This window comes from Protopterus annectens, chromosome 5.part0, assembly GCF_019279795.1.
Source record: "Protopterus annectens isolate FY-2018-M chromosome 5.part0, PAN1.0, whole genome shotgun sequence".
Classification (NCBI taxonomy): domain Eukaryota; kingdom Metazoa; phylum Chordata; order Ceratodontiformes; family Protopteridae; genus Protopterus; species Protopterus annectens.
The window spans coordinates 488769163-488788524 of NC_056735.1; the positions used below are offsets into that span (position 1 = coordinate 488769163).

Below are 19362 nucleotides of genomic sequence, written 5' to 3' on the forward strand. Positions count from 1 at the left end.
AGCAAATAAGCCAGGCAATCAATCTAACACTGAAGATTCTACCCCTCAAAAAGTTAGCATACACTCAGCTCATGATCAATAATAATGCTTATTTTACACCTGCAATCCTACACAAATTTAACACATCAAAATCACCTTTCTGCCCACACTGTAAGGACCAGATAGCTGACTTAATCCATGTATTTTGGAGCTGTAAATGTGTCTATAAACTCTGGAACTCTCTCAAGGTACAATTACGGTTATCAAACATCAACATTAACTTGGGAATTCACTCTGTTACACATTCTCCCACCCAACATCCCAAGAAAACAAGCAAATACAATTTTCCTACTAATGAAACTGTATATAGCTTTTAAATGGCTAGATACGATAAATATCTCTTGGGAGGGTTTTAAACAAGTAGCTATACAACACCTTTTAGCTCATAAAATAGTAATAGATAAAGGAAACAAAAACATGAAATCCACAGAAATTTGGGAACAAACCTTTAACATCATATTAGCATAATTCATCACATAGCAACTTAGAAATACACTATAATGGAACCAAAGAACACATACAAGTTCAGATATTAAATAACTTGGATATTACGAATGTATATACTGTCTATATAACTGTGGAATTAACAACGAAAGCATCTATGTACATAGTGTAAATAGATATGTTGTATGACCTATATCCTGTGGTATTTGACATCAATGTATAACATATGTATATGTGTGTATGTGTATGTATGTATATATGTGTGTATGTATGTATGTATATATATATATATATATATATATATATATATATATATATATATATATATATATATATATATATATATATATATATGTGTGTGTGTATGTATGTGTATGTATATATATATATATATATATATATATATATATATATATATATATATATATATATATATGCACATGGTCATGTTAAGATGGTTTTTATTTGTGACATTTATTAATGTAAAAATAAAAAGAATTCTAGTGAAGTTTCAAACTTTTCCACTCACATTACAATGCCTAATTACTAGAAATAGGCCTCAAGGATCTTCACTTAATTGCGTTTCCTGCAGTCAGCTACCTAAATGCCCTGTTTTAAGCCATCTATCTGCAGTGGTGTAGCAATTAAGTTCTACCTTCAGAAAGATGTTTCAATCCAGCATCCTGCACAAAACCACCAATAACTAGTGATGTAACAGTTTTGTAACTTCACACAGATGCATTATTCAAACCATATACACTGCACAATACTGCTGCAGCTCAGCCAGCAAATGGAGGGCTTTGTGTAATACATGTGATGAAGGATGGGGTTCAAGTTCCCTCAGGGTTATATGCTTTTGACTTGATTTTCATTTTGGACCGCTGAAAAAAATTCACTCTAGCCACTGTAAGGTAACTGATAACTCTTCTTGTATCTACTGACTCTGTTGCTCATACTTACATAGCTTTACCTGCTGTTTGTATTTCCTTATTTTTTTATCTGCATGGGTAAATCTGCAAGGTCAAGCGCTGTGCCATCTTACATGTTGAGGGATTTATATACATGAGAGTTAAATAAATGTCTGAGTATCTGAAGCTAGTAAGAGTATTTGAGGTTTCAGATTGCACTAAATTTTGATTGGGTCCCTTGCTTTGCTGGATATTATTTACTGCACAGAGCAGCGCTGAGCACAGAGCCCAACAATGGCAATTCCATAATGGGTAGATTTTGCAAGAATTTTTCTTCCCTCAAAGTTCTACAGGTAAAGCTCTTCTATAACGTCTGTGGTTTGCTGATCTGATTATGCTGCATCCAAAAGGCTTACACCTCACTGTGGTAGTCTTGACTTAGCACAGCTGACCTGCTGAGTCTGGTAAACTGCTGTACTGTCATAGTGTGGACCGGTGCCGAAACCCTTAAAAAACTCAAAAAATTACCCCTGAAACTACTCCCCACACTTTCCTTCAATCCATACTTTCTCTTAACATTCCTTACTATTTCTCACCCAGCTTCTCACACTATTCATCTTACTGCCAGACTTGTAGGGTATGGATCCCTACAGTAGTGTAAGAGCTGCCTTATTATCTTTGATAATGAACTTTTACTTAATCCAAAAGACTTAATTTGCAAGAGGTGTAATTGTTTAATTAAAATGGAAGCATTCAGCTCCACACCAGCAGCATGCAGTGAGCTAAATTCTGTCTTACACCCACCTAACCAATCAGACACTATGAACACTAAACTCTCCTATGCTGATGTAGTTAAAAAATCTCCACCCAAGCCTCCTAGAGCTTCTAAATCTAAGCATTGTCTAAATCCCTGAAATCTAACTCCTGCAAGCTATGTAGCCTGAACAGGTTCTAAGTTACCAACACACTTTGCATCCTGACAACACAGTAAACACAGCCACAAAAAGAAGTCACACCATCTGCTTGCAGTAATCCTTACAGCAGCTGGACCAGACATGTACATCTAAAAAAGTCTTGGTCATAGGGCACTCTGTAATTAGACACAGAGGTATAGACAGTTTTTATTTCAGTTTGTACACTCTAAGGTCTAGTGCTGCTGTTCCCCGCAACCCATTGTCCATGCTGCCCTACTCCCATCACCTATCCTGCCACACCCTCCATCATCCACTTTGTCCCACACAAATATAATGACCACACTGTCCCTGGACATCCACAAAAGCTATAGCAACTTTCTGGGGACAACTTTAAAGGTTTATTTATGAGGAAAGTTAAAGAATAATGACTGTACTGTCTCAAGCCCTACAAACGAGGTATAGAGACCTAATGTGCCCACCTATAAGCCAGACCTGTTTTACACTTAATGGGGTCTGCAGCCACAGCTGTATCAAAATCTACTTACTGCATCTACCAGGTCCATAGAAGCTCCAAGGGGCTAGATGTTATGTGATGCATTATTTTTGAAAGATAAATTATTAACTGACTTTTTTTACAGCTACCAAGAAGGAGTTAGGTATATGCACAGAAACAGTTCCCACAGAAAAATTGGCAAACTGCATCTGACAAGCCAGGTCAATGGCAAATTTGAGGAACACCAGCTCACACACATGCTACCTTTGAGCTGTTAGAGATGGAGAAAACCAGAGTAAATGAATAAACCCACACACAGACAGGATATACAGACTTCACAGAGGAAAAAGTCACAACAAAGAACTCTACCAGCACAAAGTACTGTGAGATGGCCACTCCACTCACTGTGATATTGATCAATTACAAAATGACAGGCAGTGGCACTAAAGGCACATGAACTAAAGCAACTGGGGCCAGTCTTTTGAAAGAGTCTGTCACACTCTATATCCTTATTCACATATTTCACTACAAAACTTTAATTTCAAAATAAGAGGGTGCTCTGGTACAACAAAAGTCTAAGACTGAAATTCTGTCCTCAGAGCTTCCTAGCTTTAGTGTTGTTAAAGCTTGGCACTGTAGCCAAAGCAATTTCTTTTAGTAAAATACATAACATAATTTTTTTTAACCTCAACAAAAATGAACATACTCTATATAATCTGGACATTAGTTTTATCTATCATTTTCTACAGAGATCAAACATCCTCTGATGGCAACTAAACATTAGAAAGATATTCTCTAACTACTAAAATAACCAAAAACATTATTACATGAATTCTGGACATTAGTGCCGAGGTTATATAGTACTGATAAAAAACAAACATTAGAAAGATTCTGTCACTACTAAGATAACCAAAAGCATTGCATAATGATTGTGTTAACAAACTGAAGCACACACACAGATGCACCACACACACACACACACACACACACACACACACACACACACACACACACACACACAGAAAAATAAATTATATAGGCTGTTTTAAAGTTACATTAAGTTGAGGAAGGTTATACAGTCTTCTATATTGTGCTGTTACCCCACAAACATTACAAAAGTATCTTTCCAGCAAAATAATAAAATGATTATGAGAAACTTCTGAACATGTGCATACTGTACACAGACTCGCAAAACCAAGATCATTACTGTCTGGCAAAATAAATAAATAAATAAGAATATCATAATAATCAACAAACTGCAACACACACACACACACACAAAGAAATACATACAAAAGAATCCCACCATGGAGTCAGCATCCAATGCAGCTATATGAAATTTAAATGATTCCTCTGGAAGCTGAATTCATGAAGAAACAACATTGAAGAGAACTGCACAGTGATTTTATGCTGTGTCCCCTGCCAACATGACAAAAGTGCAGCATTTCCAGCTAAATAGTCATTGACTAAACCAATGACAAACTGAAGCACACATAACAAAGAAAATAATCACACACACATTATTATTGTAATTTACTTACTTCTTTCTACTAAACAAGTTAATAACTGGTACCAGACAAGCAAAGCTGATCACTGGTGTTCCTGAATGCCTAGGCAGGCAAATTTTCTTGCTTTGCCCCTTAATTCATTAGCACTTCTAAGCTGTGGAATGTCCCATCTCTAAACAGCTTACACTCATCCTTACATACCTGAGCATTTTCTGAAAATAACAAAGTTAAAAAACATGAAACAAACAAATGTAAATAATCTTTGAACACTGAAAGCTATTCAAAAATACAGACAATAAAAAGTCTCATTTTCAATCATAATAGTATATTCACATTCTTACACTACACATAAACTAAGAATAATATTTTCTCTATAAATTTCACAAATAAAGTGTGATATGTTGAAAAATTGCACATCTTAGAGATATATTACCAAAACAACTGTGACCCATACATGCTTCTTCATGACAAGACATTCTTCTCTGGGTGCTTGTTTATTGAGATTTACAGAAATATGGAAAATATGCTTAATTATACAATTATCAATACAAATAATACTAAAATCCCTCAAGATACACAACTTACTAGTACTATAACAATGAACATTTTCATCATCTAAGGTTTTACCTGATGCCATGCAATAGTTTGAAAGTAACTTACTTTTAGAAATATTAAGTACATATGCAAATATTGCATCCCTTCAAAATTACTAGCAAAAAAAAACAATATCTGCAACACAGTGCAGTATATTAGAACACTGATGACACATTTTTCTGTCACCTACCATGTCACTCAATAAAATGTAGCTCTCAGTTATGAATGTAAATAAGAAAATATGAACAAATGAAAAACAATGACTTAATATTCACTGTAGGCCTTATTGTCATTTTTGTTACATATACATTGTTGTCTCTATACATATACATTGTTGTCTCCGATACAGGCCGCAGTGGTGCAGCAGTTAACACTGTCGCCTCACAGCAAAAGGTTCTCCCGTTCGATTCTCGGCTGGACCGCCTTCTGTGTGGAGACTGCATGTCCGTCGAGTGATGTTAAAGACATGCAGGTAGATGCGTGCATGAATGGGCATGCCTTTTTTGAAGGTTGGGCTTGCAACTCGGCACCGTAAAAAATCCACTGCCAATCATTAGTGGACGGGAGTTCAGCTGTGGTGACCCCTAACCGGGAAAAGCCAAAAGACTTTTTATACATTGTTGTCTCTAAGGCTGTTCCTTTTTAATTATGAAGTCATTTGGTTAAGGAAGGTGGCCCCCAAAATGACTAAATGCAATAAGGAGTTAGAGATGCTAAACGGAAGAATGTAAAAAAGGTGTGCATTGCTCTCTTACAGGGAATTGTGGATACTGTACCTGCCTTTCTGCATAGAAGGGGGAAAATAAATAAAATTATTTTTCTCCCTCCTCCAAGAAGAGCAGATCAACAGCAGCAAATCCCAGAAGAAATGCAAACCACCCCCTGAGGACACGGCCAACATATCAGTCAATTTATCAGAGGACAACTTCAGCTTAAACTTTACTCCCCTATCCTTGTCAAATTATCTGCTGCACATTCATATGCTTATGGTGCTGTCTATGATCATCTCTGATCAAGTAATAAGTACTCTTTCAAAGGTTAAAAACACTAGCTCCATGGGCCCAGATAATGTACCAGGCTACCCTAACAGTAGCTCCATGGGGCCAGATAATGTACCAGACTACCCTAACACTAGCTCCAGACCCAGATAATATAGATGGCTACCCTAACTGTAGCTCCATGGGCCCAGATAATGTACCAGGCTACCCTAACACTAGCTCCATGGGCCCAGATAATGTACCAGGCTACCCTAACACTAGCTCCATGGGCCCAGATAATGTACCAGCCTATTCTAACACTAGCTCCATTTGGCCAGATAATGTACCAGGCTAATGGAACACTAGCTCCATGTGCCCAGATAATGTACCAGGCTACCCTAACACTAGCTCCCTGAGTCCAGATAATGCACCCGGCTACCGTAACACTAGCTCCATGTGCCCAGATAATGTACCAGGCTACCCTAACACTAGCTCCATGTGCCCAGATAATGTACCAGGCTACCCTAACACTAGCTCCATGTGCCCAGATAATGTACCAGGCTACCCTAACACTAGCTCCCTGGGTCCAGATAATGTACCCGGCTACCGTAACACTAGCTCCATGTGCCCAGATAATGTAACAGGCTATCCTAACACTAGCTCCATGAGACCAGATAATGTACCAGGCTACCCTAACACTAGCTCCATGGGCCCAGATAATGTACCAGGCTACCCTAACACTAGCTCCATGAGGCCAGATAATGTACCAGGCTACCGTAACACTAGCTCCATGGGCCCAGATAATGTACCAAGCTACCCTAACACTAGCTCCATGAGGCCAGATAATGTACTAGGCTACCCTAACACTAGCTCCATGAGGCCAGATAATGTACCAGGCTACCCTAACACTAGCTCCAAGTGCCCAGATAATGTACCAGGCTACTCTAACACTAGCTAAGTGCCCAGATAATATACCAGGCTACCCTAACACTAGCTCCGTGGGCCCAGATAATGTAGCAGGCTACCCTAACACTAGTTCCATGTTCCCAGATAATGTACTAGGCTAACACTAGCTCCGTGGGCCAAGATAATGTATCAGGCTACCCTAACACTAGCTCCATGGGCCCAGATAATGTACCAAGCTACCCTAGCACTAGCTCCATGTGCCCAGATAATGTACCAGGCTACCGTAACACTAGCTCCATGTGGACAGATAATGTACCAGGCTACCCTAACACTAGCTGCATGGCCCCAGATAATGTACCAGGCTACCCTCTTCCCAGTACCAAACACTGTCTGACTGATTTATTATTGAGCTTATTCAATCTCAGCCTTTCCACTGCATTCATAACAAAGTTCTGAAGAACTGCTGTAGTCATCCAACTCCATAACAGGGAATCTACTACTGATCCAGGGAATTACAAATCCATAAGTCTCACCAACCTCATCTGCAAGGCAAGACATCAATGTAGAACTCATCATTAGGGACAATAGCAGCCCTAAAGTCCTGATCCCAAATCAGTTTTGGTTTGTTAAAAGTTGGTCCTGCCTCCTAAACTTGGTGGACTTTTTTGAAGACCTCATAGAGACTTTGAAGGCAAGCAAATAAGTTCCACACTGCTTACCAGGACTTGGGCAAGGCCTCTGATACCATTCCACATTCTGCCTGGATAACTAATGTGCAATAGTAAATACACTCACATTCTGGCTTCATTGCCCACATAATCAAATTAAATATATACCTCATGTTACTCAATGGGCAGCAAACTAGCTCACCAACAGAACCCTCTCTATTAGGATTGGGGACACACTCTCAACCAAAAGATTAGTTACTAGAGGTGTACCACAGGGGGTTGGTGCCCAAACTGCTCCTCTTCGTTTTCTACTTTTCTGACATCAAGCTCAACATCAAGGGCCTATGGCTGATAACGTTTGCTGATGACTGCAAACTGTGAGCTGTCATAAACAACCCAGCAGACTACCTGATTCTGCAGGAAGGCCTAACATGCACAAACAGGTGCTGCCTAGATCCTCAAGCAAAATGCCAAGAAATGTAGCACTGCGCACTTTAGTCATGAACACTCACTGCTGTTTTAATTTTGTTTGATTGACTGGCAGATGTTTTAACCTATCAGGATACTTCATGGACTAGAAAACTTGCTGGCAATCAGTAGTCATTATTTGAAGTTTACTTTTTATTTCAGCATGTTCTTCTAGTTCTGACATGGGTATTATTTTTATTTTTTGAACTTTTAATGTGTTTTGAGTGCTGCTAACCCACAGTTTTCTAGTGATTCTGGGAACATGCAGTGTTTGCTTAACTGGAGGGGGCATTTCCTGTACTAGAACACTTGCCCACAACAACTGGATGTGAGTAAGGCAGTCATATTCACACTAAGCACTGATGTGAAGAGACAAAAATGAACTTTGTAAAATCATCCCCTCTCCAGGTGAGATGATTACTCATACACTAAGGCATGTTATGTTCAACACCTGGATGAGGTATATGTTTGGTCTATAACATTAAATTAATTACATACTGGGAGGTGTACGACCACGACATTATAATGTTCTCTAATGACTACTTAAAAATTAAAACTTATGTGTGTAATTTGTATATAGCAAAACTACAGAATGATTAAACCTTTTTTAGAGCATCTCACTTCAAGAGAACTGTCAGAACAAGAAGATCTGATAAGTTTGTAAAAATGCTTTTATTCTAGCTTCAAAAGTGCTAACAATAAACATTACAAACTAAGAAATATAATTGAGATTGAAGAATATATGAGCAACGTTATCACAGAGGCTTGGAGCGTTGAAGACTTATGTTTTTAGGACATTGTCAAATATAAATGTGTCAGGAATAACAGAAGATTTGGTAAAGGATTGTTTTTGTCCATAATTTCAGTACCTCACTTGGTACACGTAAATAACTTGCTAGAATGTTTTGTTGATGACATATGACATTTGGTGAATAATGCAGTGAGAATATATATATATATATATATATATATATATATATATATATATATATATATATATATATATATATATATATATATATATACCCACAGATATATATGTATACACACATGCTAACACGCAAATATATATATATATATATATATATATATATATATATATATATATATATATTGAAAAATAACAAAAAGTGACCACCACCCAAAAAATAATTGTCTACATTAATGACTGGAAATTAAACAGCACAGTTATATTTGGGATCATAATTCTACTTAGATTAAAAATACAAAAAAAAGTATATATATATATATATATATATATATATATATATATATATATATATACATATATATATATATTAGTAATAATAATGATAAAAACAAATAAAACTTTAAAAATGTGTTTTTACATGGGAGTTGAACACCCCACATGCCCTAATGTGAGGACTATCTCCACACCTTCAAAACGTCTATATACTAACTCCATGGTCACACAAGTGCCAAAGGAAAAAAAACACCATTACATTATAGTCTATCTTTAGCAACTCAACTATAATGTAATTTAGCCAGCTGTAACACTGTATTTTCACTAAAAAATTACATGATTAAAAGTTTCTGCAGCTACACATGTTGCAAGTATACATATATGGCCTTTGACCATCACACGTGTACAGTAGTGAGAAAATCAGTCAATGTTGTGCAACTTATAAACAAAGGTATGGCATCTAGGTCCAGGGAGGTTATTGCTCCACTGCATTCAGCATTCATCAAACTTATAACTGAATACAATGCCGGTATGCACCAAACCTGGCATATTCAAGATCTGGAACGTCCTCAAAGGTTCCTCACTAAAAGTTTACAGGGCATACATAACATGCCCTATGTAGGCTGTCTCCAAGCCCTATCCCTATATTCTGTCTTCTACAGGCTGATAATGGGAGATCTATGCCTGGCATATAAGGAACTGTGAGACCCCACCCTCATGGGCTTCCTCCATATCCACAAAAGAAACAACACCAAAATTACCCATTTTATAGGTTCATATGTAGGTACTATGCTATCGGCCCTGGGGCCTATACAAGCTCAGCCAAAAAGGTACCCTGGCTTTTGCCACCCAAGAAAATTATTTTCCTGTGCCCTGTCGATCAGAGCCACAGAGGTGATCCCCGGGGTAAATTTCCTATTTCCCATCCAATCATCAAGATTTTTCTTGAAGAGTGCTAATGAGGAGCTTTGTTTGATATAGATAGGTAGTTTATTCCAGAGTATGGGAAGTCTCTAGGACAGGAATCTATCCCTCCGGCATGTTCTGTTTATTGTGGTGACAAGGTTTAGGTCCCTAGAGCGTGTAGCTCAAAGGGACTGGGATTTCTTTAAGTGGAGCATGTCCAACAGTTCTGGGTTTGACATAGCTTTGTGTGTTAGGCAGAGATCACCTCTGAGTAGGCAATATGTGACGGAGTAAAGCTGGAGTTTTTTGAGACGGTCTGCATACAGCATCTGTTTGAGGCTGGTAATCCTCTTTGTGAGGTATTTCTGTGGCATTTCCAGTTGTTTAGATGTCTTGTGAGGTACATACCAAAAGGGGTGTTGTACTCTATAATGGGTCTAATGAGTGTTGAGTAGAGGGGAACAATGACCTCTTTTTTTCTGGATGAGAAACCTTTTGTGATGAGGTGTGCCACGTAGAAGGATTTCCTGACTACTGTGGCGATGTGATTATCAAAGGAGAGACTACTGTCCACCTGTGTCCCAAGGTTTCTTATCACACTTTCGGTGTTAAGTATACTACCGCCTATGTTGTAGTTCATGGGTACAGAGTTTTTACCAAAGGGGATGACAATGCACTTTTTGGCATTGAGATTGAGGCCATGGCTTTGACACCATGCATCTGTCTCATTGAGGCTCTTTTGTAGGATGTCCACATCATTAGGAGTTTCGATTATGACTCCTAGTTTGCAGTCATCTGCGAACTTTGTTAGCCAACCTTCTGTGTTAGCCTGTACTTCAGAGAAGTACATACCAAACAGGAGAGGACCCAGGACTGAACCCTGTGGTACTTCACTTGTCACTGGTCTGAAGTTGGATTTGGAGTCTGCTACTCTCACAGTATGGGTTTTGTCAGTAAGCCAGTTGGCAATCCATCTTGTGACATAGGGATTTATACCTAGTTTAATGAGTTTATCTATAATTCCAGAGTAGGGGATGGTGTTGAAAGCCTTGGCAAGATCTAGATTGGCTGTGTGAACCACCTTACCCTTGTCTACGGCTTTGGTGACTGGTGACTGCTTCAAAGAAGTCTATCAGGTTTAGGAGACATGATCTGCCTATTACAAACACGAACTGGGTGGGGTCCAGACTATGGAGATTACCAATGTCTTTGTTTATAAGTTCCATGATGATATGTTCCATGGCCTTGCAGACCAAGCTTGTCAGGCTAATGGGGCGGTAGTTCCTGGGGTCTGTGGTGGCTCCCCCCTTGTGAAGTGGGACTACCATCGCTGTGCGCCATTCAGCAGGCACAAAGCCTGAGGTGAGGCTATGATTGAACATGGTACTTATGTGGGGTGCCAGTTAGTTCTGTAGTTCGTGTAGAATGCAGCCTGGGATGTTGTCTGGTCCCATGGATGCTGTGTTCTTGGCTTTGGAGAGTGTGGTTTTTACCTGTGCAGCCGTGATTGCAGGAACTTTGCATTCTTCCAGTATAGAGATGGTCTCTTTAGGGGGTGAGAGGAGGGTAAAGTTAGCACTGAACCTATTTGCCAGGATGTTGGTAATATCAGTTGGGTCTGTATATTTAGTGCCATTGTGCTGTAACTCAGAGCAGATCTGAGTGTTGCCATTGAGATTCTTGACATAGCTATAGAATGCTTTGTGGTTGTCTTTAGAATCAGTGGCGATTTTGTTTTCGTAACTAGCTTTGGAGGATTTTATCAGGGATTGCAGCTTCTTACTGAGGCTGACAAGGGAGCTCCTCCACTCATGGGATTTTACTCTCTTTTGCAACAGTTTCTTCCTTCTGTTGTACAGTTTGTTTATGGCAGGGGACCACCAGATCGGCTTCCTTTTTTAGAGGATAGCGTCTTGGTTCTGTTTGGGATAGCACAATCCATGCACTCATGTAAGTGCTTATAAAGTACAATTGTGTAGGATTCAGTAGTCATAACTGTATTGTCCATCTGCATGGGTGTCATGAAGTTCACCACTTCTGTCTTAAGAAGCATGAAGTTGGCTTTGTGGAAATTTTTTACCATGGTTTCCTTAATGGGGGGTGGGGGCAGAATGTGGATATCTAGGGTAATTAGCTTATGGTCGGATCGGACCAATGAGGTGTTGACTTCAGGTGTGGAACACCGGTCACTCATGTTGGTCAATGACTAGATCTAGGATATTGTTGCCCCTGGTGGGGATGTGAATAAGTTGATCCAGGGCATTGAAGTTTATGAATTCCAGAAAGCGTTGAGCGAAGGAGTTGGTACATGAGTAGTTTTCCCAGTTAATAGTAGGGTAGTTGAAAATGTCTATTATTAGGGTATTTGGTTGAACCCTAATATTTTCTAGTACATCAGAAAAGAGGATTGGGAATCCTGGGACATGGTGGGTGATCTGTAGCAAGCTACAATTTGGATTGCAGTTTTGTCCAGAGTTAGTTGCACTTGGATAACCTCAGCTGCATTATGCTGAGCAACTAGCCTGGAGGTGTGGATATCCTTAATGAATATGGATACACCTCCGCCTTTGGTGTTCCAGTCCAGGTTACATGGCTGAAAAGTGTGGTATGAGTTATAGCCTGGTAGTGCAGGGGTGCTCTCTGGAGCCTTGAACCAGGTCTCCGTCACTGCACAGATATCGATGTTCTCCATTTTAAGGAGTGCCTCGAGTGAGTGCATTTTGAGATTTAGACTTCTAGCATTGAGTGGCATCACCCTCAGTTTTTGCTTGCCTGTTCCTGTTACAGTGGTTAATTTGTCATTTGAACCTTGCCTAAAAAAGGCACTATAGGGGCGGCAAGAACCTTAGCCAGTATCCAGAATCCCAGGGGTGACGGGTGCAGGCCATCTCTGGCAAAGCATTGTGGTCTGTCAACCATGTCATCCCAGGCAGACAGATACTGGATCCCTTTAAAATGGCACCAGAAGCTTAGCCAATTGTTGAAGTCAATCATTTTGTCCTTGTACTGCGGCATCATTCTAGGTAATGGCAGAATGCTACTCAGGGCTAGGGTCATACCTGCCTGGGCTACAAGATCGGAGAGCTCCTCCATGTCTCTTTTCATGTAGTCCAGGGAGGTATGTCTCAGGTCGTTCACATCAACATGGACAATGACAGAGTCATATTTGTACTTGTTGTGGAGTGACCTGAGTGCGTGGGTTATGTGGTGGATCCTGGCACCCGACAGGCAGCTGACAGTAACCTTCTCCTTGTTTAGCCTGGTGAGTGGGACATCAGTGTGCCTGACTATAGAGTCACCTATGACTAGTGTGTTGGGTATGTTGCTTTGCCTTATTGGCTGTGGTTGAGTGGCACACTGAGTCTGCGAGCTATGTGTCATTTGGGTTGTGTTGGGGGATGGAGGTTGCTTGCGTTTCTGCTTTGGAGGTCTCTGTTGCTTAGACAGATTATTATTGAGAGTCTCCACGAATGTTTTTGTGTTACTATGTGTGGATTTTGGTGGTGTACATTTAGTGAAACTACGTGATGAGTGTGGTGTGGTGCAAGTGTTTACCTTCTCCTCTTGACTGTCAAGCTCAGTCTTGATTGGAGAGAGTTTGGCTAGATAACTGCATCTCTCACAGGTTTTAGTGTTGGGTAGTAGGAGGAGAGGGTCGTCCATGTACATGAGGCAATTTCTACATTGTCTCAAGATGCCCAGATTCATCAAATAGACAGGAGAGAACACTGTGAGCTGACCCTTGGACATGCCTGAATAAAAATCTATTTTCCTCTAGATAAAAGTGAGGAAAGGGAGTACAAGAGCTGTTTTTCTCTAAGCAAGTGAGGAAAGTAAGTACAAAAACTGTTTTCCTCTAGGTAATGAGGAAGGTTGAGTGCTGTAGTAATTAGTAGGTTATTTAATGCTTACAACAAGTTCTGAACAAGTGCTGATCACAAATAAGCAAATTCAAGTGCTAAAACTAAGAATCTGTATCTGGACTAAACTAGTTACAGGAAAGGGGGGAACAAGTGCAAATGCGGTTAAATCAGAAAGTTGAGAGAGATGGAAAAACTGCCCAAACGGCCAATAACTACATTTTCTGGGCCAGAACCACTCCTAGGTTACCTAGTGCTTACTTACCACTCCCACTGATAAGCTAGAAGGCTTCCCTCCAACACAGAAAGCTTGGGTGGGCTCAGAAGCTTACATACAGTCCTGGATACAAAAAATCTGAATCTGGACTACACTAGTTACAGGAAAGGTATTTTTTTTTTATAATATATAATATATATATATATATATATATATATATATATATATATATATATATACATACACAGAAAAGTAGCTAAAACAGCAGTAAAAACAATTCAAATGCAGTGCAAGCTAGCACACTTGAGTATGTAGCAATGTTAGACCAAACAGTTTAAAAAATGCAATTAAATTAAAAATGACTAAAAACAAGTGCAGAAGGAGTCTATTAGGTAGAATGAGGTAAAGAGATGGGACTGGGGGAGTGTCCCAGATCAAATCTACAGTGGGGGCGGGCAACTGCAAAAGCCTCCAAATTTAAACAACAAGACAATAGGGAGGGTGGGTATGGGAAAACCAACACCTTCAGCAGAGATCTGAAAAACTATACAGTGAAGCAAAAATAACAGTGCACAACTCTGAAGTGCTAGAAAAATATACTCAGCTCTGTATATCTCCAGATAGTTTGAAGAGCACTCTGTCAAGATACAGGAAGGCTCCAGCAATGATATGCAGGTTGTTACTAAGAAGGTCTAATTTTATGCAAGTAATCCTTGAGATAGTCAGATAACACACACGATTGCTGACCCTCTTAGTAACAGCCTGCATATCATTGCTTAAGCCTTCCTGTGTCCTGACAGAGTGCTCTTGCCTGTGATACAAACAGGACATACTAGAGACACAAATATGTTCCCAAGAGACTACTCTTCTCTGGAACAGGCTCCCCATCCATGTGAAACAGAGTTCCTCCCTAACTTCATTTATGTGTAACTTGCACAACTGGATAGGGAACAAGAAATGTATCCCTATTTTGGCACCCATTTATCGAAGGGACACAGGCAGCCTGTAAATAGTTCATCTCACAAGCCTCTTCTTGTAAATGTTTCATTTCCCAAGGCCCTGCTTACACTTATTAAGGGTACCAGAACTAGCTAGAGATTTGGGATGCATGGCTAGGCCTAAAAAGGTCCTAGTGGTTGTTAGCCTAGTAAACACCTCTGAAACTATACTCACTTACTATGGCTTTGAACAAATAGTTACTGCTAATGCTAGAAGAAGTAAGATGTTACACATTAGGGCAATTAATACCCCCCAAATTATTCATAACTTGAGCATAATGCAGCCTTTGGGCTGCTCAGATGAAAATTCTGCTGAATTTGACATAGTTAGAACTGTCCTATAAGTTAATAAAAAATAAGTTAATAAAAACAAAACAATTTAAGTATAGTAAGATTGGATATACTAAATTACACAATATTATTAATAATGCTGATTGGTTTATAGCATCATCTAATACAGAAAGAGATTTTGGCTGTACCATGCTAGAAAACATCTTATAGCATCATGTGGAATGTATACTTCCAGTATTAAACATAACAACATGAGAAAGTTTCCAGTCTGGAAGAATTATAAATTAATCAAAATGTATACAAAAAAGAAAAGGGCTTTCAGTGTCTACAAGAGATTCCCCAATAACTTAAGTATGACAAAACTGAACAAGAGTAGTAAATCTTTGAAAACAAAACTGTACATGTAAGAGCCAAATATATTATAAAATTTGCCTAAGGACACTGGTAATAAAAAGTGGATATTACAAATGTATCAGTAGTAACAGTAAAGCAAATCACCAAGTGAAAGCCTTAAGAATCAGCAATTCTCTACTTATGGATGCCTTAACAATAGCCAAAGAATTTAACAAGCATTTTGCTTCTGTCTGAAGCACTTCCTATGAGTCTAAGTTTGGACCAGAGACTTTGAAGAGAAACTATTGCCAATATGTAGCAACTCAGTTAATGTAGCACTAAACAGAATTACGGTAGGTACTCAATTATTAAACAAAAGCAAAAAATAAATAAATACAATTTTCAGTTGATCTGGATTATATACCAGCCACACTACTGTGTATTTAAACACTCTCGCACCTATTATTAAAAAACCTCATATAACACCAATATATACAAAATGGTAGCAGGGATGAAGTAAAAGGCTACAGACAATTAGCCTAAATACAGCTTTGTCTCAGTGTTTTGGAAGGTACTTCACTGATAATAATGAACAAAACAGCCAAATTGCACTACCAGACATTAATCAATATGGCTACACTGACAGCAAGTCAACACTTGCCAACCTTACAAAATTCTATGACCAAATTCAATATGAATACACTGACAGCAGATCAACACTTACCGACCTTACAAAATTCTACGACTGAATTGGTATAGAAAGTGATTTAAGATTATCATCAAGCGTCATATACCTAGACCTTGCAAAAGCCTTTGATTCTCCATCTTCCCCATCAGTTATGAAAACACTAATTAATGCAAAGTTAAAGCCATACATTATTAAGTGGATACTGGATTGGTTAAAAGGGAGGACTCAGTTTGTGGACATTAAGAGAACAATATCAGATTATGAACCAGTTCCTTCAGGTGTACCACTGGGTTCCTCCTTGCTTGGGTCAAGTTTAGTTTAATGTAATTTTTGCCTCTATTCCAACACATAAGAACTGAAGGATCAGCAAATATGCTGAAGACTGTAAGATAAGCTTTATTGTTGCATTTAATAAAGATTTTAATGCTATTAATGAGTACTGACTTACATTTGTAACTAGGCTGTGCTAATCAGCTTAAAATTTAGTGCTGACAAATGCAGAGTAATATATTAAGAAAGATCTTGCATAACAAAACCTATATACTGGATATCAGATATACTATTGGTGGTATATCTGATCAAAGACTTGGGAACTACCGAGTCTAGAAACCTCAAAAATGGATGACATGTTGACACTACAATAAACAGATCAATTGAAAACTATGCCTAATCAGCAAAATGGGATGCATACAGCTTAACCCCTTTAAGATCTATATGCATCCAACTTTAAATTCAACAATATTTTTTGTGCTTAAAAGGCCAAACAGTTAAGGAAAATAAGGGCTGTACAGCGAAAACTTTAGAAGTAAATTTTATATTGCATACAAATGGAATATATGAATAATATATGTATTTAATTTATGTATGCTATATTACCATTATATAAGAGGAAAATTCATACTTGGATACAAGGCATTTCAGGATGAATCCTTTCAAAATATTAATCTGAGAACCTGTGAAAATAAGATGGACTTACACAAATTCAAATCTGTATTTCTTAGGTGTACAAGTATCAAATATTCATATCTGATATTAACTTTCAGCATTATGGAAAAAGAGCTTACGGGGGGATTAAGAGATCAGAAAGTTTAGTTGTTGTTGTTGTGTCTTTCGGCTTTTCCCGGTTAGGGGTTGCCACAGCGGAACTCTGGTCCACTAATGATTGGCAATTGATTTTTACATGCTGAGTTGCCAGCCCTAATGCACAACCTTCAACGAAAGTACGCCCATTCACGCATGTCTCCACGCAGAAGACACTCTAGCTGAGAGTCGAACCAGTCAGCGTCTTACTGTGAGATGACAACGCTACCGCAGCACCACCACCGCGGATAGATCAGAAAGTTTAGTAGTATTTAAAAATACTTATGTACCAGAACAGGTGATTTGGTATCTGACAAAGAAGTGAATGGATCAGTTTTCCTTGACGGTCTCTAGACTTAAGCACTAAAGTATAACTTAAGAACTCTGGTAAGCCTAGGCAGACACATAACATTCCCATAAAAGCCAACTCAGTTATCATAGACTTAGGCACTTTCGATGACAATGATCTTTCCTTTGACCGTCATGCTGCCATTGTTGCTAGGAGCCCTTTCATTTAGGCAGACTGACTACCAAAGGTATATCACCAGATCATATGAGACATCCCACCCATCTCCTCCCTTATCAGGTCACTTACAGAGTAGAATTCCACTTCTGGTATCTGTTTATATAACAACAACATCCACTTCAGGCGGCAACTACATTTCTACATTTCCTTACTAAAATAAGTGTACATTTACCCTGAGATAACCTGACTGCCTTAAAGGGCTCTCACTCTTCTCTCTGTCATATCAGCTTTTGAGAGGGGACTTCTGCTTTGCCTACAGGGCCTTGAAGGATCTGGTCATATGTAACCTCCTTCACATCCACAAGACTAATAATACCCTATATAATGTCTTAAGGAATCGAACCTTCCACCTAAATAAAAAGAGAACATGCTAGTGTGACAGATACCTATCAAATGAAAATATCACTTTTATGGAACAGACTCCCCATAGATGTGAAGCTCAGCAGCTCTCTGGCCCTATTTCAAGTGCAATTTGGATGACTGGATGGGCAATCATAAATATACCCCTCACAATCTTAGGAAAAGGGGACAAAACTTGATCCAAAGAAACTCTTTCCTGTCAAATGAATGATATTAATTCATGTCTTGGTAATCCTATGTGGGATCATGCTGTTAAGCTGCAAATGGTCCACTGTATCTACCTTCACACAGACACATCAGTCAAATCTATAAACAAAAACCACCAACATGCAGTGGTGTTATAGCGGAGGTCAATCTTACCCACTTGTCTGAACACTCCCAACAAGCAAGCAGCAGGCCGCAGTGACCCAGTCTCTAATGAAATAGGAGCCATCTCCAGGGACATAAGAATCTTCCTTGTCAACTCTCAAAATGACCTAGACTCATACTCACATTTAGTTCATTGTCTACAATAAGTAGTGTGTTAGTGTGAAACAGTACAGCACTAGATTAACCCATATTACTTAAGTTTTGAGCTACTCTAGCCAGCTCTGTTCATATTGAGGAATAAAGCTCTGACTATGCTGTGTAGTGTCGCAGTGCTTCAGGAGGGTAGTGACTCAAATGATGACCACATGGCAGGCATCCAGCTACAAAGCCATTTTGATTAAATCCTTTATCACAAGCGACAGGGGTATGTACTCACACAGGGGATTTCACTGTGGTCCTTGTGATAATGTGGGTCATCTGTCTCCCACCTAGGGGAATAGGTTGGGATCCATTAATATGCCCCCATTGCTAGAATGCCAACAAAGGCACAAACCACAATCCTGGCTGCCTGAATGATGGCCCCTCTGGATGGTTCTTGCTCCCTGCCCAGCATGAATATGAAAGAACCAATGGGTCCAGGGCAATCAAGTGAGGTTTAACAACTGACGGGA

The 19362-nt window shown here is 39.1% G+C and overlaps 1 protein-coding gene across 1 annotated transcript in view; it reads right to left on the reverse strand.

The window, feature by feature from the left end:
• DYNLT3 (dynein light chain Tctex-type 3) overlaps positions 1-19362 on the reverse strand; it is a 156045-nt gene that overhangs the window by 110904 nt on the left and 25779 nt on the right. The window lies entirely within an intron of this gene.